Here is a 27,297-nt window from a genome sequence, read left to right on the forward strand (position 1 = left end):
TGGCATCTGATGTGCAAACTGACCTGTTCCACTTCATGATTATTCCTGCACTTCCACTGTTCATCTCCTTTCAAAAGAGAATCACTGCCATTTTTCCACTCAATCTGAATAAGGCAACCACAGTTACTTTCATTTCTTGCTTTTTCTTGCCTATTCCAAAGTATAACCTATTTTTCCCCCTTGAAAATCACTCTAGCTCACTAAGGTATTTTAGTGAGCTCTTTACAAAGCTAACCTAGTTGGTTTTGCCTCTTGAAAACAAAGATTACCTAACAGAAGACCTCTACAAAGCTTTTGAGTACCCCAGCTAATATCTTTCAATATATGTCATATTTTATTTGTTACTGCTCACTTCTCATCTGAAATCAAGACATATTCCTATGTGAATGTTTGTTTTTTTTTTTCAGGGCACTCCACAATTCCTTGTAGTCTCACCTAATGTTAATGAAAAATTTATTATTGAATGCATTAAAATTGGTTAATATTGACTTATTTCTCCAGTTCAGGAGACTTGCTTTTCATCCAAATTTAAAGAAAAAAGCATTTCAATTTCTTTGAAAAGATTTCTTAACTCTGTCTCTAGATGGTCTTGCTAATTTCAGTTCACCAAATTCCCAAGAAAAAATGAAGCCACGTTTCATGAATATTTTAAAGTATTATATTTAATAAATAGAAATTGATATAGATAGACCTGCACTTCAGCATTGTACTGATACTCACTCAGTATCACAAACTGGTACCACAGTGTAACTCCACTGCCATCCCACACCAAATTTATATGGAGTTTAAGACCATGACCATAAATTCTGAGAACAGAAAGTGGAGAGTTTTGAACAGTTATTCAGAAGCTTCTTAATTTGTTTCAATATTTGTCCATAGCAAGAGTTGTGCATGGAATTCAAAAGGCACTACTCACTACTGTGAATATCTCAGGGGGCTGAATTTAGGAGCAGTTGAGGCTCATTTGTAAAATCAGGCTGAGCATGGAAATAACAAGTTTTCACAGTTACATGCACAGGCATCAGACAGGTTCTAGAACTCAGAGCAGTAATCCAGGTTATTGTTCCTTCACAAGCACCACAGTAACCCCATAGCATCACTAGACTCTGATGATTAACACCTGATGATCAGGTCTTATATTTTCATCAGATTTTATATTTTCATTTCCTCAACCAGAAGGAAAATAATAACAATGCCATTCCAGCCAGGAATCTTCCTTTCTGGATCTGTACAGTTCCTGGGACAACACGGCCTTTACTCCTGTGTGTGGAGCTGTTTTCCTCCTGTAGTTCCAGCTGTGTCTCAGCTTAACACGTGAGCAGCACCACAGATGTACGATTTTCAAGCTCAGCTCTCAAGTCATTAAAACAACTGCTGCAAAATCTTGACCCTCCTTTTGCAAGCAAACTACTACTGATTTAGCCTTAGGGCAACTTCACTGGCTCTGGATCTCACAGTAACATCAGCCACGTGGCAACCAAAACCAGCAGCTAAATTCAGATCTTGACTTTTTTGCTCTATGGATGAAGCTTGTGCTTGTTATCACTGATACCTGAGGGGATATTTCTGTAGCAGCTCTGCTTGCAGGTGCAAACCTTACTAGGTCAATATATAAATCCTGAAAAATAAAAAGGAGGCACCCATCAATGACCCTTTGAGGGCTGAATGGAACACTGGGAATGGATTCACATTATGGCTGATTGAAGTGCTTTTAATGATGTGCATCTCTATCGATCTTGCTCAGCCTACTACACAACAAAACACATTTAAACCATGCTCCTACCCATCAGTAGGAATATACTTTTACAAATATAATCTCATTTTTAGTGGAATTATAAATGACATATACTTTCAAAACCACATAAAAATTTAGAAATGTAAGAGACAGTCCTGAAAAAAAAAATCCAGAAAAACAGTTCTTCCAATTTCTTTGTCTACAGCAGAAACTAAAAAAGGCCAACCACAAACATTCTTCAGGAGCAAAGTCAGCTCCTCCAAAGAGGTGTTTCACAAGGACATCGAGAAAATAGAACACCGAAGACTGGGCAAGGTTCAGCTCACTCATAGAAAGAAAATATTTTTTTTTCTCATGACAGTGAGTATTGGCTTGTGCTAAGGTCAATTACCCCCAAAACAATGGAAGCACCAGACAAATACAGCCAGAGGAACACACTAGCAAACAGAATGGCCATCAAACTGCTCGGAAATGTATATTTTAAATAGAACATTTAACTACCATTGCAGTAAATAAGGAACACTAACCTATCCAACAGCTATAAACCCACTGATTTTCCCATAATGAGTCTGACCCCCAAGTTAAAGCTTCTACAAATCCCAAAGTGGCATCAATTGTGGCAAAAAAAAAAGGACTCTAATTCTCAAAATAAATAATCATTCCTATGAAGACTTTTAAAGACAAAGAATCTTGACCAAACAATAAAAATTAAATTAAATTTTGAATAATCCTAAATCAGTAAGTTTCTCATACATGCAGAGACTTTTGATTTTAGAAAATGCCTTGGCTGGCTTTGCTTTCAGGAAAGGTAGCTTTTCTGTATTTTAAGTGATATTTTGCTTTTCTGTAGGCAGTAACTTTCTGTTAGTCATGCTTCTAGGTCTCAGAATCTGAGGGCATCCAAGAAAATTAAACAAATCATCAGCATTATGAAGGATTTCTCCGTCTTTAATAAAGATAATACCAAACAACTCAAAGGCCTGCACATGATGGGAGAATACTTCAGTGACTGCATAAACAACTGTGTCAGTCAGGCAGCATCACTCTGCTGTTTCATTCAGCTACACACAAGCTGCAACTGTGAGTCAGAGCTGCTCAATTATTTTAATGTGGCTGTACCATTCATAGTCCTTCGCTTCCAACTAAATTCAGGGAGGTGTGAGGGGGTGGAAATCTGTGCGTGTGTCTTCTGTCAACTCAGAATGGTTACAAATCCTTTTCTGTGCCAGATCCACAAAGGAAAACAACTGTTATGGTCCCAAATTTCAAACTTCTCTCTCTGGTAAAATAAACTGCTGCAGTTCAGGAGTCAAGACATCCTTGATTCGTCCGGTGAACCCAGGACCACCTACAGCATACATAACACACACATGAATCCCTGGCAACAGAAGATCATAACCCCGCAGTGTAAGCTGAATTTATTTGCAGCCTAGCTACACAGGATCATTGATAAATTGCATAGGTTTCAAATTAAGAGAACTAAACATAGATCCCCACATGCTGGTGTACACATTGCCAGTATAAGCAACAGATTTGGGAATTAATTTCATGGCTCCAGCAAGGATAGCTAATGCAATGGGAGATGCCTAAGGGTATCCAAGACACACATACAGGCTTGACAGACATGATCCAGGACCTCTGGAACATCTCCCTCCTCTGAACCATCAGCCAGAGGCCTCAAGAGGTTAAGATATTTAAATTAGCACTTATTATTTGGGCAACTGTTCAAGGTACTCCGTGGACTATTAGAGTGGGATTTTGCTGATCAATCACTTGCTGTGTAGTTTAGGATGGACTGAATTTATCTCCAGCCTCTGACTGCTAACGAGATCTTCAGCAACTACAACAGAAACATAAGCATCTAGCACATATGTACAAGTTGATGCTGTAATTTAAGTGCTAGTCTATAACTGAATCCTACACATTAAGTTATCACTGTTCCTCAGTTTCTCCAACAGCAAGATAGGAATGGTGATACCTGCTCTGTCAATGCATCCAGTATTAATGAGCACGTGTAAAACAGATTTTTATGCTGTCTTTAATTTTATAAAAGCAATAATGTCCGAAGACTACAAAACAGGGGGAGTTCTTACATATGTTTATTCTTGCAGTACTTGAAAACAGAATTAAAACCAGGTCCCATAAGGATTCTGTACAAAATTCACACACACAGAGGATGACAGGCCAGTGCTCTGACAGCTGCAGGAAACTGAAATCACAAGCACCTCCCTCAGTTCCCAGTGGGAAGATGGAGGTGCTCAGGGGCTGTCACAGGAATAAGACACTGAAGAAATGGATTCAATTCTTCACAATAACTAATTTCGTGACCTTGGAGGAAGAGCATGCAGGAACACACATTCAGAATGGCTCAGAGCTTTGTGTTTTATTTAGATTTTAAGTGTAATCTGGGCAGGACAAGGACTCTCCATTACTATTTGTTATTTAACTGGATGATGCCAGTTGGAATTGGTCTGTAATGGTCCTGCCTAAAACTGTGATTTGCAGTTATCCACAACCTCTGTTAACAGCTTCAAAATGTATTTTAAAATAATTTCCATTTACCGTCACTTGTTTCAGACTAGCAAGGGTATTTAACATGCCTGTATGTTTTCCTTGTCATTTCAGATGCTTCATCACAGCAAAATGCCCTTGAAAGAAGAGCCTGGAATACCAATGCTCACTGCTGTGAGAGACCAACCTTATCTCTCTACTGCAGCTCTGCACAGGACATGCAGGTGAGAGATTTAATGGCTGTGCTGAGAGAAAACAGCCTTTACTGCCAAGCCAGCAAAAGCAGCCCAGTTCAAAGGGGGGAAAAAAAGAGAGAGAGAAAAAAGCCCACTGGCAAACAGCATGCAGTCAGACAGCAAATAATGAAGCAATGCATAATATATTTCTTACATAATTGCTATTTTATCCTGATATTATAGGGTGGGATTTATTTTACTGCAACACTTTAAAACAAATAGTCTCTTCTATTAATCCCCAGATTAAACTGCAGACAAAAAATAAGGTGTTGATACTTAACATTTGCCATATACAAATAGTACTTCTTGTCTTCATTACAGGTGACACTTTTGTCTATTTTGATAAATCCTCTGCTATTATTGTTTTATTTATGTCCAAAAGACAGATGGAGATTATATACAATGAGACCTAAAAGTCAGGTATAAAGATTCCAATGGCTCTAAAGTGTAGTAAGAAAAGAAGAACGAAATCTGAGTAATTCTAAGATACTAGTGCACTTGTAATATATTTATAAAATGGATTCATCCTAGTTTCTCCTTACAAGACTGATTTCGTTGATTTCATAAACAGAAGAAGGAGACTACAATGGGCTATTTCAGAGCCTATATCTTATCTGAAGACTAATCAGATTTAGTTTCCCCCTTTCCTCTCCCTAAACCCACGCTTATTTTCCTAACTAGAACTCAAGAAACAGTCTTCCATTGACCCAGCCCAGGAAAGGACCAGAACCAATTCTGTTCCTATGTTTTGAACTCTCAGTTTATTCAGTACCTCCATATTTTTATGAAGTGTGTAACAGCTCTCTAAAAAGACATCAACAAAAATAAAACAATTTAAAAACTGAAGCAGAACTAATTCTTATACAGGCATTTCATATATGAGGTATCAGTTTGGTTCAGAAGGCATTTAAAACAGTTCCAGACCATTTAGTTATTCTATAATGTTGGTCCACTTTCTAATATAAAAGAGCTTGACACTGCATTGTCAATATTAAATTGACAGTAATTAAATAGCAAATACATTAAAGTACAAATGAGTGACAGAAAATTGATCTTATTTCAAAGCACCTAATCTATATTTAAACAGTCAGCTTCCTTCTGAAACATGGAGCTTCAAACAATGAGCCCAGATGTATGATATTCCCCAAACCACAGCATCTTTCAGTAGTAGAACATTTCCATACAAAAATTCCAACTCATTCTACTTTTGATAGGAAAGTAGAAAAGGAAAAAAGGTATAGGAAAGCCAAAGGCAGAAGGGGGAGAACACAAATATTGGGTCCAATTAACCTACACCAAGTTCAGCTGCTACTTTAGAATAGGGTTTATTTGTAGGTTGTTTGTTTGTTTTTGTTCATTTTACTTTAAGCAATTCAGTTTTAATCAGAAGCCCCTGTCAAAACTGGAGAAATCAGAAATAACTGTTTCTGTGAAGTTTCTTATGTTCTTAGAAATAAGATTTTCTCATCCTCTACCTTTTTATTCTTCCATAGCTTCTTGTATTCTAGTTGCTTTGCACCTATGTAAACCCAGTTTATGAACTTGTTCAACTTTAGGAATATGCTGGTTAATTTTCTGTAGATTTCACATTAAGTGGCTACACATATTTGGGACCTAGAACTGATTCCTAAACCACACCTGCAGTTCCTCCAGGTAACTAAGTCTGCCAGGAATACTCTAAGCTTGGTTTTGAGACCCAGTAGCACACAACAATCCAGATCTGTGCAGGTATTGTGGGCCATGTTTAAGATCTTTTAGTTGCCTCCACTCCCAGCCACACTTTATCAAACAAAGATACTTTCTAGAACCTAATGGACCTGTTCAATCTTTTCTTTTAACTGCATTAAAACGTTCCAATTGCAAAGGTCAAAAACCCATACAATCACTGGATCTCAGAAACTCTAAAGTAAAACTTTCATGAAGTCCTAACTTCAGTCCCACAGCAACTGCCTTTGACTTGTGCATGTCCAGATACACAGATACAGACCCACTAATCTGATGTGAGTTGTACTCTGTAGCCCAGTCCATCTATCACTTTGTCCAACATAGATTTAAACATCCAAATGAGGGAAGTCTTCAACAGAAATGGTAGTTAAAATTACCTGTTAGTACACGATGACTTTACCTCCTACTCAGTTCTGCATTCCTAATCATGACCACTTGTGCCCTAGTTAATTCTACTCTAACTTTTGCTCACAACTTTATCACAGCTGCCTTCACCTCATCACCAAGCAATGCATATTTAGTTATGTTTGTACTTCATCAAATTATCTGAGAATATTTATTGGTGATTTAACTTTAATTTGCTAATTATTTTTGCACTGTTAACACAATTTCACAGTAATATTCTGTTCTGGTTACATGAATCAATTCACAGAAGTTATGAATACAACTCCAATTAAAAGCTTATCACGTAGCTATAGACCACTTAATTTTCTCTTAAGTCACTTAAATTAGAACAATGCAAATAAGCTATGAATGGAATGCCAGCAGTGAAGCACTCAAAAATTTCAGCCATTAGAGAGTTAATCCAGTAGCCTCATTTTTTATACAGTGCACAGTATCTCAGTTAAGGGAGAAAAAGTGTTGGACTAAAAAACTCCAGTCCTCTCCACCTTGTGCCCTTTGATGTGAGGTGTTCCATACTAATGTTTACCATAAAATATGAATTTGTTTCAACACTTTCTTTTCCCTTGCAGCAAGCAGAGCTTATTGCAGAAAGCCGATTGCTTCCTCATTCTTGAAAAGACAAAAAAGATTTAAGTACTAATTTGCAATTTATTATGAAATTTTAAAGTAGTATCTATGCATTTTAGTCATAAACTGAGATTTTACAGTCAGAACTTCATATTCATCCTTCAACTTGAGATGGACGAGCAAAATCCTTCTTCGGTTCACTTGAGATCCCACTAACTACGTTACAATTTTCTCAGGCCACAGAGATAAATTTAGGCTCAGATACTACAACACATAGCAAGAGGCACCTTGGCTTTACCACCTGCTCTCTCAAAGGATCACTTGGAACTGGTTTGTTTCATTCCATGGCCCTGGTTTCATCGAGTTGAACAAGAAGAAATTCTTGCTCCAAAATGTGTGTAACACAGGAAGGTCACAACTCTTTAAATTAGCACTTAAAAGAGTGCTAAAGAGAGTTCTAACATTGGATTATACCCAGTGATAGCAGCCCCTTCTCAGGGCAAGGATAAGCCCTGCAGCTGATGCAGTAATTTAGACTAGGAACAAATCTCAGCGTGTCTCAAGCATGTTTGTGTTTCTGGGACACATGGAGGCAACTGAAGACAGGCATGGACCACAACATATTCCTTGAGGGTAACTGAATTACTATTTGAACAAAGAATAGTGTCTTATCTTTTGGACAGAGCAACTGAAAGAGTTACTATTTTCTTTCTGTTGATGTCCTTGTAAATCTTAAAATGTGATGGTCATGTCTGGTTGCCATTTACAAAGTATTTTACATACATCAACAATGCAGCCAAATTTCTGAAGGGACATGGACCAGGCCATATACAGTGATCAGATTTTAAAAAGAACCAATTTCCCAATAAAACAATTCCTATATCAAGTTGCAGATTGTCTCAGGGCAGTTTGTTATGTTAGACTGTACTAAAAGAAGCCCACTGAAGCCTTCAAGGCATCACATTCACTGTAGTGATGGACATAATATATAAAATTTGCACAGAAAAAGCCCCTTGCTAAGCACCATAAGACTCCCATCAGTCTGCCAAGGCTATGAGCCAAGGGAGCGCAGTGGTCACGGACCAGGGGCACTGTGCAGCCACAGGGGCTTACACTGAGCCCACCCTGGCAGCAACACAAACCCACAGGGACTGAAACCACACTCACTGATGAAGACACATATTCTGGCATCCCTAAGGACAGTCCCAACTTGCTGCCTTGTTTCTGTAAAGGAAAGGTGGCTGACAAGCAGACGGGTTTCTATATTAACATCAACTTACACGTAGAGTTAGTTACAAAGCTGTAAAATAAATACTCAAAAGCTACTAAATATCACAGGATCATAGGAGGGACCTTTAAAGGTCATCTTCTCCAACCCCCCTGCAATGAGCAATCTGTTGAATCTGACCTTGGCTATTTCCAGAGATGGGGAATTTTGAAAGTACAGATTACAAAAGCTTTTCTGGAAAACAGTAGTTACCAATACAAAATCACGCCACGAAGAATCTTCAAGGCACTGCTAGGATTTTTTAAACATCAATTTAAGTCTAGAAAAAAATTATTTAAATTTTAATGGCCCACATCTTTGACTTTTCCTCTAATGCCTTTGAGCCATTCCCCAGTTACAACTGCTGTATTTCAATTTGCTAATTAAGTTCTTCCATTTATCAGGATAAACACAAAATAGTTATTTTTGCTGGATTATTTACTACTATACACATTTCTGAAGTAAAACATTTATGCAAGCTTAATGCTCAAAACCAACAGCAGTTCCTCTGCCCCTAAAATGTAGGCAGAATTACAGGTTAAGAACTATTTTAGCAGTACTTCGAGAGGAAAAGGTTACGAAAGGAAGATTTTTTCAAAGCAAGATTTTAAAAGGCAGAGAAAGAACCCAGAGGTATTTTTTCTATTGTTTAAAAGTCAATATTCTCAAACAGTGATTGTAAAATCCACAGGACAGCTGCATGCTGCAACCAACAGAATATTTTTTTAATGTGCAATAATTTTCTATCTATAATTCTTTACATGTAATAATGATGGAGAATTCAGTTGTACAGAATTTGCTTTGTCTGGAATTGAAGTATTACTTCCTTTGGTGAATGGGAAGCCAGAGTCACTGGTATTTACAACAAGAATTTGTTAAGTAACAGAACGCTGCAGAACTTACATAAATAAAAGTGGCCTGAAGTCCATGCAGTTTTAAATTTAAAGGAAAAGAACAAACAGATCCCAGACAGAAATTTCAGTCTTCAAAATGGCAGATAACAGAGAAGTAAACCCAAGCTTCTTTCTTTCCACCATCTCAGACTTCCATTTATCAGTGTACAGAATCTGCTGCAATCTGGAAAACCACTCAAATGGCTGAACTAGAAAAAGAGACTCCTGTGTTCTCTACATCCTGTTTTTGCAGAATAAAGTTTTCTAACCATTTAACCTTGTCTCTTAAATTAATTTTGAGATCTCACTATTTGAGTGCTTTTTTACTTCAGTGCATTGTTTACAGATTCTATTAAAAAACATCTGAAACTTTCACCTTAAATCAAAAGCAGGGGGTTAGGACAACCTTAAATTTCATCAACCTGGGGTTGTGTCACCAATTCATAAAACCCCGTGACTGGACAAACATAAATACAGCTTTCTTAAATACAGGCAGAAATGTGGTAAGCAAGCACAAGCCTGCACAAATTCAACAGATATTTGGAAGGTGTTTTGAAAGAGATCATTGCAATCCATACACCTGAATGCCAAAATAAAGCAGCAGAAGTTTAAAGTTGGACTCTTTTTGAAGAGAATTTTTAATAGATTTTTGTCTAGTATGGTTTATTTCAGATAAATGAATAGGGGATCACATATAATAAATAATTTCAAACAGAAAATTGCTAATGCAGACAAGGCAGGATTGGTGCAGAACAAAGTGCAGAAGAGGAGAACACTCCCTTCAGTGCCAGCAGCAGAAGTACCAGTCCATGGGAAGGTTGTGAATATCTCCTATTGAGTTGTATTATTAGCAGCAATTTTATCTGTCATATCCGTGACAACCCACGCGTGACCCGTGACAACTCACGAACAGGTCAGCACCCACAAATCCACCGAAGGCTCAAAGTCTTCAAAGCATGGAAGATCAAGACTGGAACCAAAAGCTGACCAGGACCAACAACCCAGGTAAGGTAACATAATTAACATGTGGAAAAAGCCACTGCATTCCCAGGTTTCAGCAGCAGAATACTTCCTGGTAAAGAAAGACTAGTGATTATGTCACTTCACAACACCTCAGCACAATTTAAAGAGAGAGAGAGAGAGAGAAGATGACTGTGGCATGGGAAGTGAATAACTCCTGTGATTGAAGAACAAGCTCCAAGACGTCTGTGAGAATGTTAACACGACAAGATGATTGGCACTGCTGTGGGAAAGAAAAAGACAGGAGTGATTTGAAGGATTTTTAAGTGTGGGAGGGAATAAATGCAGAGCAAAGAAGGCGATACATTTGAAATGGAAATGTAAAACAGCAGCACAAATACGTAAGAGTGATCACGGTGGAGAGGAGGGAAAAGAATCCTGAGCACATTCCTATCTCACACCATTTTACATCTTCCAATACATCAGAATCACAGGCACAATGATTCACAGGGAAGGTGCTTAACAGTGATGCTGAATAATGAAATAGCCTGGGAGAAAGTGTGGGAGTCGTGACACCCAAGTGCGTGGTCAGCTCAGCTCAGAGGCTGCGCTGGTCAAATACATTCCTGCAGCCACAGAACCAAGGAAAGAACAGTTCTTGAAGTTTGCTGAGCAGATAAACTTTGACTGATTGTCTGGGCCTGCCACCTGGAACCAGGGCAGAGGTGTTTGCGACACACTCAGCATAAAAGAACAAAAAAGGCATCCGAAAAGGAACAAGCGTTTGGTTGAAGTCATTCAAGTCTTTACATTGCCAGCAAAGCACACGTAAGTGAACACTAAACCAGGCCAGCTGGATGTAAGCAGCCAGGTAAGAACTGGGAAGCTGAATCAACTCCAGCTTTCGTGCCGATGACTCAAGTCAGGAGAAAAAAGCAATAATCCAAGACAACTTAAAGAAGATTCCTACCAAAAGAGCCAATGAAGTACAAACAACAGTGGGTTATGTCTATCAGTAAACTGGGAATGCAGTCTCAGATCCAGATCTAACAGGAGCTTGTTAGAACCTAAATTAAGAGCATACTAGAAGCTATTTTACTTCCACAGAGTTTGATTTTAATTTGGGTGAAAACTTTAACAAGTGTCAGTCAAGAAAGTGCCCAATTTTGTGTAATAAAGTCTGTGATAAAATGATTCTAAGGAGTGCTAAATCAGTATGAGCAATTGACCTTTTTCAGTTAAGTGGTCTGCAATGCAAGGGCAGACAGGAACCAGGAGTAGTCTGATACCAGCACATCAACACTCCTGAATGTACCAAGGAAATTCTGCTTTATACAGAGCTTTTCTAGGAATGTGTTGCATGAAGTTGTGACTTTTTTTTTTATAAGGGAAGGAAGATGAGTAAGAATCAGGGAATAGCTGCAGCTGAAGGGCAAGTCTGGAGACATTTAGTCTGTGCAGGGTCAAACCAGAGCAGGTTGCTCAGGGTCATGCCCAGTCAGGGTTCGAATATTTCCAAAGACTGAGTTCACAGTCTGTCTAAGCAATCTGTGCTAACACTTGACCCCCTCACAATAAAAAGAAGGCTTTATTGTAATTGTTTTTAATGTTTAAATTAACTTTCCATTTTTTCAGTTTGTGTCCAGTATATTTCTTTTCACTGAACACCACTGAGAAGAGTCTGGATTCAGCTTTTTCACTCATCTTCAGGAGATGCTTACACACAGCACTGCCCCTAGCAGCAACCCTAGGGGTGCACCACCAATGTCCGACTTCCAGCTGGACTTTGTCCGGCTGATCTCAACCCTTTTATCTCAGCAGCTGAGTCACTTTGCAATCCTCCTGTTGTGGTTTAACATAGTTTAGTTTTCAGTTAAGGAAAAAATCATCGAGCTACAGAAGTGATTTCCTGTAAGGACCTTGGCAGCTTCCTTTGGACCTGACAGAACCAATCAGCTGGCTACTTTTGAATCTTGACACCCTGTTAAACCACTTAAGAGACCTGAACATGCCTCTGTGAAATCACATTTAAAGACAAATGAACCCCAGGAAAAACTCTCTTGCTTCCTGCCTTTCTCTTGAGTGACAGAAATGGAAAGGGTGAAGATACATAGAGAAAACAACATGGAGACACCAAGGTCAGTGAAGGAGGAGTCAAACCCCAGATGGGAAAAGAATGAGGAGATGCCTTAGTCTTGGGCTGAGATTCTCTTGTAAGGCTATGGTGAAGATAGAATTGATACATCAGACTTTTTTTTCCCTGTAACTCACGGAATGCATTGGGGTATGTAGTATTCTAGCCACAGCCATGAGCAGAGGCACCAGTGTTAAAGCAAGCAGATGTTGAAGCAGCTGTGATCCAATGAGAAGCTTGAACTGAGAGAGATGAGAAACCTTGCCCCAGGGACAGAAAAAGAAAACCTCTGTTCCCAGAGATAAACGAAGAGAACTTTTGTTTCTACGCTAGAACAATTCATCCTTAAAATTGCACCCCAATATGCTGAGGTGACCCATGGTGGGAGCTGTGGGGAGACTACCAAACCATGGGAGAGACTTCACGATGGCAGATTTCTGGGTGGCTGCTATTTGTGAAAATTCAAACCATGAGAGAACTGCTTATTGTGGCAAAGTCTCTATGGCATGGCAAGAAAGACTCCTCTCCCTATGTGAACTTAAGAAAGATTATTTTAGAAGTGGTAAACTGACTGAAAATACCAAATTTTGTCTCTTTACGTTATCAGAGAGAAAAGAAAGAGGAGTTGCGGAGAGGAGAAGTGTTTAGAAGGTTTATTCTGATTTCTTATTATTTTTCTTTTAGTTCTGTTAATAAAGTTTTCTTTATACCCTTTACAGTTTTGAGCCGGCTTTGCTCTCCTCCTAATCCTTATCTCACAGTAGAAAATGATTAAATAATTCTAGTGGGTGCACTGGCATTTGGCTAGACCCACTAGACCTCCTCACTGTCTACTCATCTAATACCGACTTCAGTAGTTTGTGCATGGGGATGGTACAGGGCAATGCCAAGAGACCTAAAGTCAGGATAAAGAGTATCTGCTGCTCTGCCCTCATCCATTGAGGTCATCACTTCAGCATAGACCATCATCAGGTTCATCAGGCATGACTTTCCACATATTTAACATTGCACACTATAATTAAGGAATGAACCAAACACTATATTTAACATTTTTTCCATTATTTGCCCTTCTGCTCCCTCTGCTCTTTATTGTCTCTCTCCATATCTGAAATTCAGCGAAGCACACCCTAGCACAACACATTTGCAGATGGCTGTTGAGTAGCTTCACAACACAGACATGTAAAGATCAGAATACAATCCATGGTAATGTGGTAGTCACTTGTTATCAAAAATGTATTTTTCTTTTAAAGTGTTTGAGAGAGTTTACATGACTTGCGCTCATGCTATATATGGCCTCAGGAATAAGTTTTAAGTCTCCATAAGCAGGTAAGAAAAATCTCAACTACCATACATTTCACACACACAACAGTATTTTATAGGTGCAACTATACTTGAATTTAGTTCAGATCAGGATTGTGCTTTTGAAGCAAACCTCCTGACAACCCTCACCTATCACACTTTGTTCCACGCCACTGCTCAGGCTGACTGTGCAAATTGGATTTCTTGGAACAAAACTGAAGTGGAAGAGGCATTCCAGGCATGCTCAACCCAGAGAACATGAACTAGGTTAAAAAGTAGTTTGAAATACCACATCCACACATAAATACAACAGACCCACTCTGGCAAGATCTCAGCCCAGAGACAGTTTCCTTTAGCAGAGGTTGTCAGAAAGTAAGAACTTCAGCACAGGGTATTTGGCCACTATGTAGAAAAAAAAATTAATCAGTGCAAGAAAGATAAGGTTGAATGTTGATCTAATTTCCACTTTTTCCCAGTCATGTAGGAAGGAACACTAAGTATGAGAACTTCTGATTTGTAGTAACAACAATGCACAGAAAGGCCAGGAATATGTTCAAATAAAAGTAGGATTTTAAGAGGCCTGTAACCACCCACACTCCATCTATGGCAGGTTACACACAAGGAAACTCTACACTTGCCAATCAGACATGAAAAAGGCTGACATCAGATTCAGTGAAATCAGTTGTCTTCAGTAGGTGTCAGTCCTCACATGGAAGGACTAAATGCTTTACAAAACCCTAAGAGAAACACAGCACAAAGAAATGACTGACTTTGCTGAATGACCCTCAAAAGTCAAGGAACAAAACACCAGACATGTACATAAACCCACATTAATTTCCAGGATACTCCAATAAACTGCCATGAAAACATGTCTTATAGGCCAGCAGAATAATCTACCTTGGAAGAGACCTCTGGAGGTCATCTGGTGCAACCTCCTGCTCAAGGCACAGAGAGCTTCAAGATCAAATCAGATTGCTCAGGGCCCTATTCAGTCAACTTCCAAGAAAATCTTCCAAGGATGGAGGTTCCTCAGCCTCCTTAAGCAGCTTGATTCACTGCTTACACGCTGTGAAAACTGTTTTTTCCTTCTAAGTTTTGAGGTGGGAAATTCTGACTGGGTTTATTTGCTGCTTTCTCTCCTTTCATGGTGCACGTGCAAGAAAAGTCTGTCTCTTCTCCACACTCACTTGGGTGGCAGAGGACAATTAGGTCCCTCTAGAGTCTTATTCTTCTCCTTTAGGCTGAACAAACACAGCCCCACACACAGGCTGTCCTCATTATATGCTCCCCTTCAGAGCCCCTCTCCAGCTTGTCTACACCATTTTCTTATGTACAGAAGCCCAGAACAGGACATGCTATCCCAGATGTTGCTTCACCAGTAAATAAAATAAATCACCTCCTTCAGCTGCTGGCTCTGCTCCTGCTGACGTAGCACATGATGCAGTTACCTGGGACTGAAGACTGGAATCTTAGCATGTTAAAATACAGAAGCCTCATGGTGAGAAAACAGAAATGAAACACAGCTGGAAGCAAATTTACCCCTATCTGCTGTATCCTCAGAGATGGAAGGGCTGCCCTGCGGGGGGCTTTCCATCCAGCAATAAAGTGGCTTCCTGCACTGCAGGAAACTCAATGTTCTCTGATTCCCTGGGAAGTCCCTTTCCAGCGTCTCTGCAGCTTGTGCTTCTGTCTTACCAAAACTGTTGCACTGCAGGTCTCTTCCCCTTCACCTTTCTCCTCCCCTGCTATTTCCTGCTCTGGAAGCCAGCTTTTCCCAGGGCTCAGCTGCTTCCAAGGAATAAACAGCATCTCTTCGGCTGTTCAGCAGCTCAGGTTTCAGGGTCCAGTAGCTCATAGAAGGCAAGCTGAGCTCTGTAAATCACTCTCAGACATTAAAAAAAAAAAAAAAAAAAAAAAAAAAAAAAAACAAACAAAACCAAAAAACCCCAAAACAAACCACAGACACAAGAAATAATACACTAATATTAAGCATTCAAATATTATGCAAATATCACCTGTTTCTTAAGCACTTTAAAGAGCTTTGACTAAGACCAACTTATCTAAATCCTGACCCAATGATCTTGTTTGTGAGTTGAGGAAGTATGGGCTGCATGATCAGACTGTTAAAATGAGTTGAGAACTTGCGGAACTGACAGTCTGGAACACTAATTATCAAGTGCTCAACATCTATTTGACAAAAAATAACAGCTGAATATCACAAGGGTCAGTATCAGGGCACAGACTGCTCAGTATCTTCCTAAGCATTTTGAGCAACAAGGCAAATTGCAAATGTGCTGAAAAAAAAAAAAATCACTTGAAGGGTAATACAGATGTCATCTGCCCAGAGAGGCTGTGGAGTTGCACGGAGGTTTTTAAAAGCTGATGAAGCACGGAGGTTTTTAAGAGCTGATGAAAAAAAGTCAGAGTTGACCTCAACTAGTGTTGGCAACAGGCCTAAACTTGGAGGCAGAGGCTGGACCAGATGGCCACCAGAGACCCCTTCCAACCCATGTCTCTGTGATCCCGTGAAGATACAATGCAGGAACTTAATTGCTCAGGACAGCAATAGTAATCTGGGGAACAAACACTCCCAGTGAGGACAAAGCACACCTTGGCCCGACACAAAGATGCACCAAATAAAACACTTGCCATTCTACTCAGGGACATGTTACCACTCTCAGACTCAAAAAGGAAGGTGTTGGTTTCAGACCTTCTCATTACAGGTTTTTAATTACAATGTGCATGAGGAAAAGTACGTCTGTTTATTTGTCAACTCAAAAAACCTGAAGTAGAGAGAGAAGTTAAATTCTAAGTCAAATAATACAGTATACTTTGTATTGCTAAGAGCTTAGAAGAGTTTCTTTTGTCTGACAAATCTTTGTCGACTCTACTTGACTGCCACTTAAATATAACTATAAGCACATTTTAAATACCTCACTACATTTACTCAAACTTTCAATTACAATATAACACATCACAATGACTTTTGAGCATATAAAGCCATCCTTTCCCTAGTTGGCCTATAGGATCTTCCACTATTCCCAAGAGAAATAAGATGTATACAGGGTTGAATTCCAGTTTGAGAAAACTGTTTTGCAAATAAAACAGTAATTCTTACAGTGATGAGTTGTCTCTCTACCTAAAAACTTTCTTGTGTCCAGTCTGAGTTACTTAAACTGCTCCAGTAACATATTTGTTTGAAATCTGGCAAGCAGTCTTCCTACTGCTGTTCTAAAAATTACCTGGCTGTTCTACTAGTCCAAGAAAATCACAGTGAGCTTTGATATAAGAATTATTTTCCTGAAGGCTCTACACAAACAATGTGCATATGCACATGCAACAGTGAAAACAGCAAAAAATAAATTCAACTGGAAGATTTATTATCTGCTCTTACATATCCAAAATACAGAAAAAAGTAATCATCACACTCAGTTAATGCAAACATATTATGCTAATTTTTTTTCTACACACAGTAAAAACATTTTTAGTTATTACCTTAGATCAAGAAGTTCATAATTAAATGTTCTGGCTTAGGATTAATTGAAAAGTGCAAGTTGCATAAATGACATGGTATTACCAAGATTACTTAAGGTATTAGAGGGACATGAGTCATATCTACCTAAGAAAGCTGTTCCTGGCTCTCTGGTGTTACATTATTCATTTTGGTTGTGTTTATTTCCTCTAGAGTCTAGGACATTATATTAGGTGCTGTACTAACAAGCATCACAGTCCTAACATACTTAAGATAATCAATAATCACAACAAAGAGATCAATCCTAGTCACAAGACTTGAAAGTTACACTTTTTTTCCTTATGTTTTATGCATTTAAAACTACCGATGTATTCAAATATTTCAGGAAGCATTCTCTTCAGTCCGTTCATTAACTACCGTTTCACACTAGACAGTGATTGTACCCATTAGGCACCAATTAGCTCTGCTAAGTATTTCTATGCATATCTGGAGGACATTCCACCTCCCCCACAAAGATAAGAATACCAAAGACTTCTCCCCACCCCTTAGCAGTTAAGTGGAAAAGGCACAAAGATATATTCTTAAATTAGAAGATTCAAAGTTAAAAGTAGAGCTTTTTATCAAGTTATTTTTACCAAAAAAAACAGTCTCCTTAGCAAGGCTGTGCTATGAAAAGCACAAGTACTCAATCTTCTCATTTTTTTCAAAAAACACTGTAAATGTATTTAAATAATTTACTACTACATATTTCAGCTGATCCCATTCATCTAAACCAGGATGAAACTTTATCCATCTTATGCATTACCTTGCTTTCAAATAGTCCTACACACTTCAGTAGGGTTTTGCCAAATAAGACAAAAAATATGCATAAACATGGATCAGATTTTAATCTTCTTAATGCAACTGTACTTCTCCTCCTTTACTTTACCAAAAAGAAAAAAAAAATGATGAGGAGCTCCCTGTAACAGCCAGGCTTAAGTGCCTTAAATCATTCCTGAGATACATTTGCTCTGTACAATTGCCTGACAAGAGGCTGTATTCAGGTGATCTGTTCCTCTGGGTAAGAAGCAAAAGGATGAGTGAAAATGGCCTCAAGTTGCTCCAGAAAAGGTTTGGATTGGATATTAAGAAACATTTCTCCACTGGAAGGGTTGCCAGGCATTGGAACACGCTGCCCAGGGGATTGGTGGAATCACCCTTCCTGGAAGTGTTTAAAAGGAAGGTGGATGTGGCATTTGGGGACATGGATTAGTGGTGCCCATGGCAGTGCTGGGTGAGTGCTTGGACTCCATGATCCCAGAGATCTTTCCCAACCTTAATGACTCTGTGATTGCATTTAACCCAACAACATCCAGTTACAGTAGGTGGAATTGTAATGGTGTCCTTGTCAGGAGAGAAAGATAAACCTGTACACAATTTGGGTCCCAAGTCCTAAATAGACCAATAATCATTTGGCTAGGCTTCCTCTCCACAACATGGAGAGCAAAGCCGCTCCATGACTGAGGATTAGGTGGAAATCTCACATTATATTTATAAAGCCCTTGCCAGAACAAGATTTGATTTACAGCAGCCCACGACAACAGCATTACATATGTCACATTTATTAGGATTGAATTCCTTCTCAGTACATACTCACCAAAATTCAGTTGAGTGACTCAAAGCAATAAATCTATTTTAGGTTTTAAAGAAAACTATGACAAGCAAGACAGAAGTTGCATTTAAAATCAATTTAATCAGTGGGCTCTAAACTACTCTAGGGTCTAGCTAAACTGTTCTCCTCCAGTTTGCCCCTTCTCTCAGCTTTGTTACTAAACAGGTGTAATCACCTATTTACACCACTTTACCTGGTAGTGCTGCTGGTATGGTCACAAAGGACAACAGAACCTATTTTACCAGATTTTCAAGCAAGCACAACACAGAAAATATTTCTGACTTCCTAGCTATATACAGGATATCATCAATGGGATAAATGCATGGAATGAGGAAAGACTTCCAAAATGTTGAAGATAAAATGCTAGAAGCCGAGTACAGGTGCTGAGCCACATTACAATGAGGCAATTAAGATCTAGGTCCACTATAAGCAAAGCCACTGCAAAAGAAATCTGATAGTAATTATAATTCCTCTGTAAAACTATTTTGCAGGGCTGAAATGAAACTGAAACACATTTAGGGTGAACACTGTTGTTCTAACTCCACAAAACTAGCAAGGATTAAGAAGTGCATTTTGTGTTTAATATTCCACTGGTGGGGTATTTAAAACTACATTGCTTAGCATATATTATCTTTCCCTCTTCCAACAGCAAGTGCTGTGTGGTGCAGGGACGAGTCAGCAGATGGCACCCACGAACCAGACACACACACCCTGATGGCTCTTAGCTCACACACATGGGCTGGGTTATTCACAAAAACCTGGGAATTTTCCCCTACACCGTGTAAATGGTCTAAGTGTGTATAAATCAAGTTTACCTTCACTGCCAAGGTGACTTGCTACATGATATTCAGATGCAAGGAGATACCAGAAAGAAGCAGAACAGTGCTTTTCACGTTCATAATTTTAATCTCAAACTCCACAGTATCAGTATTTTTACTCCAGTTTACATCAGTTTCTGTGCAAGAAAGCAAGTTGCAAATGCTCCCTTTCACCTTGCCAAACACACACCTAAGATATAACCTCAAAAAATGAAAACAAAATCAACATACAGGTGGCAACGTAGATCAAAAGCCATAAGGCATTAAAAAGAACCTAAAATTCTCTTAAAAATCAGTATCACAATACTGACACAACTCACGTTTTTTAGGTCTGGGGTTAACAGTAGTCCTTATGCTACAAGAATGTAGATAAAGGGTAGCTGAAGGGTCTCAGCAACAAAATAAGGTAGGGAGGGCATTAACTGCTAATGTGGAAGAAAAATCAAGACCGGTACTAAATATTTCAAGGAGACTGGACTACCCAGAAACTCTATACTGCATATTTGCAGTACATAAACCACCTAAAATTCTAAAAACATCACTGTCTTCATATGACTTTCACCTTATAAAGAATTTTCTGAAAATCTAGTGCCTGTTATTGTTCATGTTGAAACTCCACCACCCCTTCTGCCCTTCAGTTATACCACTAGAAATTAGTTGGTTTTACACAAAACTAATTCTCATACCAAATGCAGATCTGTGCAACAATTTATTTTTCTTCTTCCTCCTGTTAGTTTAGAGAAAGAACAGGCTGGAAAAATACAGGGTTATGCTGGGAATGGAAGATATGGAAAAATCTCATCTTCACTCAAGCTACTGATAAGGTGTACATCCATCTCTTTCTGTTTCAAGACTGACAAATATCAGATAAAGATTTAATTCTTAGGCCTGAAGTAAACACATGGAATACAGACACGTAGCTTGGACCAGCTATTTTAAGCAGTTGCTTGTGTTGCCACCACACAGCATCAATCACATCATACATTTTAGATCAACAGAAAGACTGGGATGCAGCAGGGTTCTGAATAGATAATCAGAACTGTGCTTCACTACATGACAGCTCCACCAAAAAAATTCTCAAAATCTAAATACATGCACAGGACAAACTGCATCTGCTATATGTAGGTCAAAAACCAGCAGGGAGTCAGAAAAACTTTCATTCAGAACAGTAAGAGTGATGGATTAAGACAATAAAACATTTTCTTTTGGAAATACTTATTAAAAGGTATAAGATTTTTAATTTAAATGATTTGAAATTGGAATATAAAAACAGGAAGACAGATTATATTCCTAAGAAACACTTCTATACCATTTATGTTGTGTGTTTCTCCCCCTTAATTGTGAGGGAAACAAGAGCAATCACAGGAGCAGCTGCATCACAGAGCACACAGCAGGTAGAATGGACACCAGGCAAAGAAATACCTGAAAGGAAGATTTGTAGTTAAAGATGCAAAAGATAAAGGGATTTCCAGAAGGACACAGAAAGGAAGGACAACGTAACAGGATTCTGTGATATATTTCCACAGCTCCTGTTGGCAGCAGCAGACTTTAAAGGAATTTGGAAGTGTCTGTGACCAAATCCCTCAAGTCAGACAGTTTGAAGCAGCCCTGCACATTTATTCAGAGGAACAGGATCACCAGTATGGAAGAACTGAATGGGTCAGAAGTTGCTCATTTAAGTATCTAATATTATATATCCCAAACTGGGTCTCTGCTTGTTAAGGAAACATTCCTGGGAGAATCCACACAAAAGCTTTGCAAAGACAAAAAAGTGAAAGCTAGCAGTGCCAACTTGTTGATGTATATTAAAGATGTTTGATATCACATAGGAAGCAGCCTCTGGGTTATGTCAGTGTTCTCAGTCTGTACATGGCCCTGTCCCTGGAACTCAAAGAAAACCATATAAAAATAACTCTAGTCCCAAAACTGGCAGAAGGATGATTCAGATGGCCCTGTGGCTCAATGCAACACAACCTCAGCCATGTGAAATACCCATTCCCTTCTCTTCAAGACTGCTGGTATTTCAGCCTGAGTGAACTGACTTTGCTTTCAGTCAGGGATACCACAAAATCCAGCTGTTTAACAAAAAACAAAACAAAACCAAAAAAAAAAAAAAAAGGAAGGAAAAAGAAAAAAAAAAATTCACCAAAAGCTTAGAAGAAGAAATATAAAAAATAATCAGCATCCAAAAGAGTAATGAAGAATAAAAATGGAAGAGACATGGGTTTCTTGACTTCATCATGGCTTTTGTAAGTCAGCCCATGGTACACATCAGTCTGATATCGAGGGGAGTCCCTAACACAAGGGACATCTCCCCTCATCTCTTTCAGGGCTGGTACCTCATTTCCTCAGCATCTTCAGAAGTTCCCAGCTTGTTCTTCCCTTGGAAGGCAGCCACACACTGGAAACACAGGGATGAAACCATCAGATTTCTCCCCAGTGCTGGTCCCAGTAAAATGAAATTGAACACTTCTATATTCTGCATGCTGCAGTCTTATAATGTCATTATGCTTTTTTAACTCACCATAAGGCAAGGTAAAGCCAATACACACAGATCTAAGTCCACCCTGCTGCAGTGCAAGAGTTGCTTTCATTACTCTCTTGTCAGAGATATTGTAATTTTTTTCCCATTTTACTCTCATCTTAACTTCCAGCTCATTAGCCCCTATCACATGGAAGGCTTCTCTTATCCCTCTGAGACAAACACATTACATCTACCACATCTGCAATGCCTCTGCTTCTGGATTAAGTTTCAAAGCCCAGTACAAATGTTATGTAACTTAAGGAGCGTAGAGTGTCCAGAAAATGCAATCGAATTAGAAGAAAATAACCTAAAAGTAATCACATTAAACCAAGACAATTTTAAAAAGTACATTCACACACACTACGCAGGAAACTGAGAACTCGAGCAAAATCCTCACTGGTGCAATGATATCAGCAGATCTTGCTGCCCTGGGATTGGACCTGAGAACAAAACCATGGAGAAATCTTTGCACTACTGCAGCAAATGCTAAAATTTCCACCAGCTGGAAAAGAATCAGGAATTCAGCTGGCACAGAAGAAAACATGTTTTCAAATGCACAGAAGTAATTGATAATTCGTATCACCTTGATTCAACTATGATCTCTCACCTTTGTGCTCAAATTGGTTGCAGATTCCTAATTAATGCCACAGTCTTAAAGCTACCGTCTCTCCCTTTTCCACCCTGTATTTTCTCACACCACCTGCCCAAATCCCTCATTTTCTAAGACAATATTCCTCTCCAAGCAGTGTTTTTTTACCCACATCTTTTAACTATTAGTTTATTAATTACAGTTAACTCTTGCACAGTGTTAACATATATTTTGTATGAAATATTTGAGAAATTCCCTTAAATAAGTGGAAATTACAGTTGTATATTTACTGGTTTGAAGGTGATTAAACTGTAAGGTTGCTTCTGTAAACACAGTGTCTTTGTGCACTGCTAATGAAAGCTGACCTTCATTCAGCAGCCTTTTCCTTGGGCCAGAAAACTGATATCAGAACTTGTGGTTGGATTAGGACCTCTGATGCTATTAAAATAAAGAACAGCTGCTGCCCTAACCACATTAGAATGGCTTTACTGCACTTTTTGATTACTATCAGCTACAAAAACGAGATTTTTGTTGACTTCACAGTGACAGTTTGCTGGAGGGAGAAGGGCAAAACTGTGTTTGATTATTAGCAGATATTTGTTGATAAGAACTACTTAGTGGAACAAACCAAAAACGCTTCTATAAATTACATAAAGGCAGCTTTTCCCTTTGGGAGCTGTAGCTCTTGCTGGTGTCAGCAGATACCAGAAGGGTTGACTTCTTCCTTTAATATGCAACGTGCCAGCGTCAGTTTCAATGAGGCCCAAGGAAGTTCCTGCACAGTTCATGGCTGTACTTTATTCCAAGTGTGACCTGCTATCTTATCATCTTGGCTTTTATTGCTTCATAAAAACATGCCATGACTTAGATTGCCAGACAAGGAAAAAAAAAAAAAAGGGAAAAAACCCAAACAGGAGTAACACTGCTCAAGAATAGCAAGTATCACCAGCTACAATAAATCTTATCATCCCAGAAAACAATATTATCCTGCTATCATCCTGGAGAAGAAAGGCTCAATATTCCTTGCCTATGCAGTCAAACTCCAGTATTTTCAAGAAGGATAATCAGAAGGAAAACTCTACCAACACCAAAACTCAGTCAGCAGAAGTCCCTGGCTGAACCCTCGTTCCAGCTAACCCTGGTGGAGTTCAGAGGAAAGCCACACCAGCCTCAGTGTTCCAGGCCAGATCCAACTTCCTCAAAGATCAAAAGGCATTTGAGTACAGGAATTTAGTTCAACTTATTACAGGAGACAGACAACTGCCAAGTGGAATCTTAACCTAAATTTGTACAGTGTTTAGGGATATTAAATCAGACCTACCCACAGTTTATTCTACAGTGGCCATTGTGCTGGAGAAAGGAGTAATTAAGAGGATGATTTTTTACTGACTTACACACAAGACCTTGCAATTCCCTATGGCTCCCAGAGCCTGTTTACTCATGCCATAACAGAAGGCCCTCACAAACCTTGGCATGGATTTACTAACACCTTTGTCAAAATGTCTCATTATTCAAAAATCTGTATTTTAGTAGAACTGGTAAAAAAATCATATCCCTGTTAAAAAAAAAAAAAAAAAAAAAAAAAAAAAAAGGAAATACCCTGAATGGTCCTTTCCTTTCCCAGGAAATATTGAAATATTTCCCACCCAGCCTGGTTTGAGATAACACATTCCCTCTAGACTGCAGAGTAGAACACAGCCACAGAAAGCCAACACTAGAAGATTTTTTTCCATAGTTGCTTGAGGAAAAAAGTACGTTTCCAAATTTAAAAAGCAGACAGTAACTGCTGTCTTGTGTGTCCTGGAAAGAACATTAATCAGGTTATTTTTATAATTTGCAAACAACTAGTATAGTTAAATGCTTTGAAGCACTACTTCAGATTTCAGCTGCAAGGAATACAGGCCTACCTTTAACCCAGTTGGTCTTTTGCCAGGCACATTCTCCCATCGAAACAAGGGCATTTGTGCTACCAAGAACACTGAGCATGGATGGGAAAATAACCTCAAGTACTGTAACAATTACTAGACAGCACCCACATGACAGACAGTGGCCTTTCAGACCTAGAAATACTTGTTAATAACTTTTTGGTCGAGGGTTTTTTTTGGTTTAAAAAGAAAAAAAAAAAACATAAAAAAAACCACCAGCAGCACCACAAAAACACCAAACCACATTTTCAGAGCAGGACTGAACACTGATGCAATTGAGGAATATTCAGAGCTGGGTAATTCCTGCATGCTATCAGCACCATCTCCAGAACAACCCAAGAGAAGATGGAAGGAATGCCTAAACTTCACTGACAACTCCTTACAGCTCCTTTGGAAATTCTGCAGATCACCTCAGAGGAAATTACCATCAGACCCTATATACATACATAAATGCAAGTTGTCTTGTTAAGAGCTACAAGAGCAGTCTTAAATCATCTCCTTATAAATATGCACTGACATTCTGCATATGCAAAACACATGAATCAAAATTAATTAATTTTCTACCTCTGAACCACAATGAATACTCAACAGATCCCAAATGTCAATGAAGGTGAACTTCCCTACTTCTCCTTCTCCAGTAAAACCTCACCTCCTTATGGTTACTGTGGCTTGAGACCTAAGGAGCTCCAGACAGAGATGCTTTGTGGATCTTACTGCTAGTCATGTTTAGAGAGTTCACATGCTACAGTACATCCAACTTCATGACATTACTGCTTTCCTTATTGGAGCTCCTCAACAGAACTCACACCTGACTTGTGAGCAAAGCACAGGAACAACAGCTACAGGGAGGAGCTGTGACACCGCATCCCATTCCATGTATCAGCACAGAGCTGGATAACAAGGTCCAGCAGCTACACCATGGGGTAAAAGGGAGGTTTATGAATGACAAATACAGAATTGTAGAATAGCTTGGGTAGGAAGGGATCTAAAAAGATGATCTAGTTCCAATCCCTGCCATGGGCAGGGACACCTTCCACTAGACCAGGCTGCTCCAAGCTCCAATCAAGCTGGCCTTGAACACTTCCAGGGATGGGGTATTCGCATCTCTCAGCAACCTGTGCCAGGACCTCATCACTTTCACAGTGAAGAATTTCTTCTTAATATCTAATGTCAACCTATCCTCCCATTGGTTTAAGGCCATTTTAAGGCCAAATATCAACAGTCTTTCTTTCAGTTGTAGAGAGAACTTGCATAATGAGACTGAAAAAAATCAGGCTTACCACTCCAGCAGTCTGATGGAATATCAGACACAGAGCATGGAAGACCACAGGTGTTTTCAGACAAAACACTGTATTGCTCAGAGATGGTTCATAGGAAAAGTATTTGAAATTAGTTACAGAAAAAAATGCAATAGAAAATGAACTTCAGATTGCATATTTCTCAAAGCAATGACAGCCTCCTAAAGCTTTATTTTAGTGCTTCCAAAAGTGTATACAAAAAAAGCAGTGCTTGTCTGTCGGCAAACAAGCACCCAGGGAAAAGTGCAAAATAGGATTCCCAGGGGCAGCTGTGATTCATGAAGGACACTGCTCCTGCAGCCACTCTTTGCAAGCTCTCTGTATTTTCATTTTATTAGATGTACAGACAGAGCATAGTAAAGAAACACTTCAATTTTCACAGAATGCCACAGAGTAACACTCATCCCATTTATAAAGCAGGACAGAGAAAAGTAGGTAGATTCCACAGCATGAGGCACAGTCTGCTTCAAGCAGCAGTTTCTGATAATGTTATCATATCAACCACCACCAACCTTAAAAGGTAGAAAAACTGAAAGTAAAGCAAAGCAACAGCAAGTGTACCAGGAAGGCAAAGGGAAGCCTGCATTCCTTTCCAGCCTTGGAGCCTGACTTCATCTTTGCTAGGGTGACCTTCCACTGGGTCCAGGCTTGAATACTAATATTAGACTAAAAGGAAGTGTGCCACCCTCTAAATATAATGATGACTCAACACCTAGAGGCTTCAGTGATGAAATATGAACAAAGAAATTCTGACTTCACAATCCAGATGCTTAAAACTCAAGTCAAAATGAACAGATCTTCCTTCCCCTGCAGACACAAAGCCTGCCTAGAGCCTCCCAGAGCATCATCTTGAATTAGCCTGTAGGAAAAGGGAACTGAAGAAACATTTCACACATGGCAGCAGACACACTGGCTCCACTTTGTTTAAAAGGAGCACTGAACAGACACATTTCAATTATCTGCTTCAGTCAATGCCTCAGCAGAAAGTTTCAGTTCCAGAATTAACATATAAAAGTTAAAGACAACACAGCACACCAGTGAGCAGTGTCTTTCAGTGTCCAGTGTCTTTCACTGAACCATAAAAATAAAAATAGTAGCATGAAAATGGGCTTTGTTGAGAAATGTGAATGCAAGTACAAAGGGAAAACAGCCTTTACAAGCAAGGCTACAAAGAGCTCTTAAAGCATCACCCTTGGACAAATATTTCAGCACCCACCTGAGAGAGCCTTAAATATTTTTCAAGATCCAAGTTCAATAATACATCTTAAAAAAAAAAAAGTCAGAGGAA

General features: G+C 39.0%; 1 protein-coding gene and 1 long non-coding RNA gene across 3 annotated transcripts in view; both read right to left on the reverse strand.

The window, feature by feature from the left end:
* The window catches only part of RCAN2 (regulator of calcineurin 2), an 80,733-nt gene that overhangs the window by 39,956 nt on the left and 13,480 nt on the right, over positions 1–27,297 (reverse strand). The window lies entirely within an intron of this gene.
* On the reverse strand, positions 2,821–27,113 carry LOC137470192 (uncharacterized). The gene is made up of 2 exons (XR_010996935.1): positions 26,571–27,113; positions 2,821–3,083 (listed from the first exon to the last, which is right to left on the reverse strand). It is a non-coding gene; the product is annotated as an uncharacterized lncRNA (long non-coding RNA).

Source organism: Anomalospiza imberbis, chromosome 3 (assembly GCF_031753505.1).
Source record: "Anomalospiza imberbis isolate Cuckoo-Finch-1a 21T00152 chromosome 3, ASM3175350v1, whole genome shotgun sequence".
Lineage (NCBI taxonomy): Eukaryota > Metazoa > Chordata > Aves > Passeriformes > Viduidae > Anomalospiza > Anomalospiza imberbis.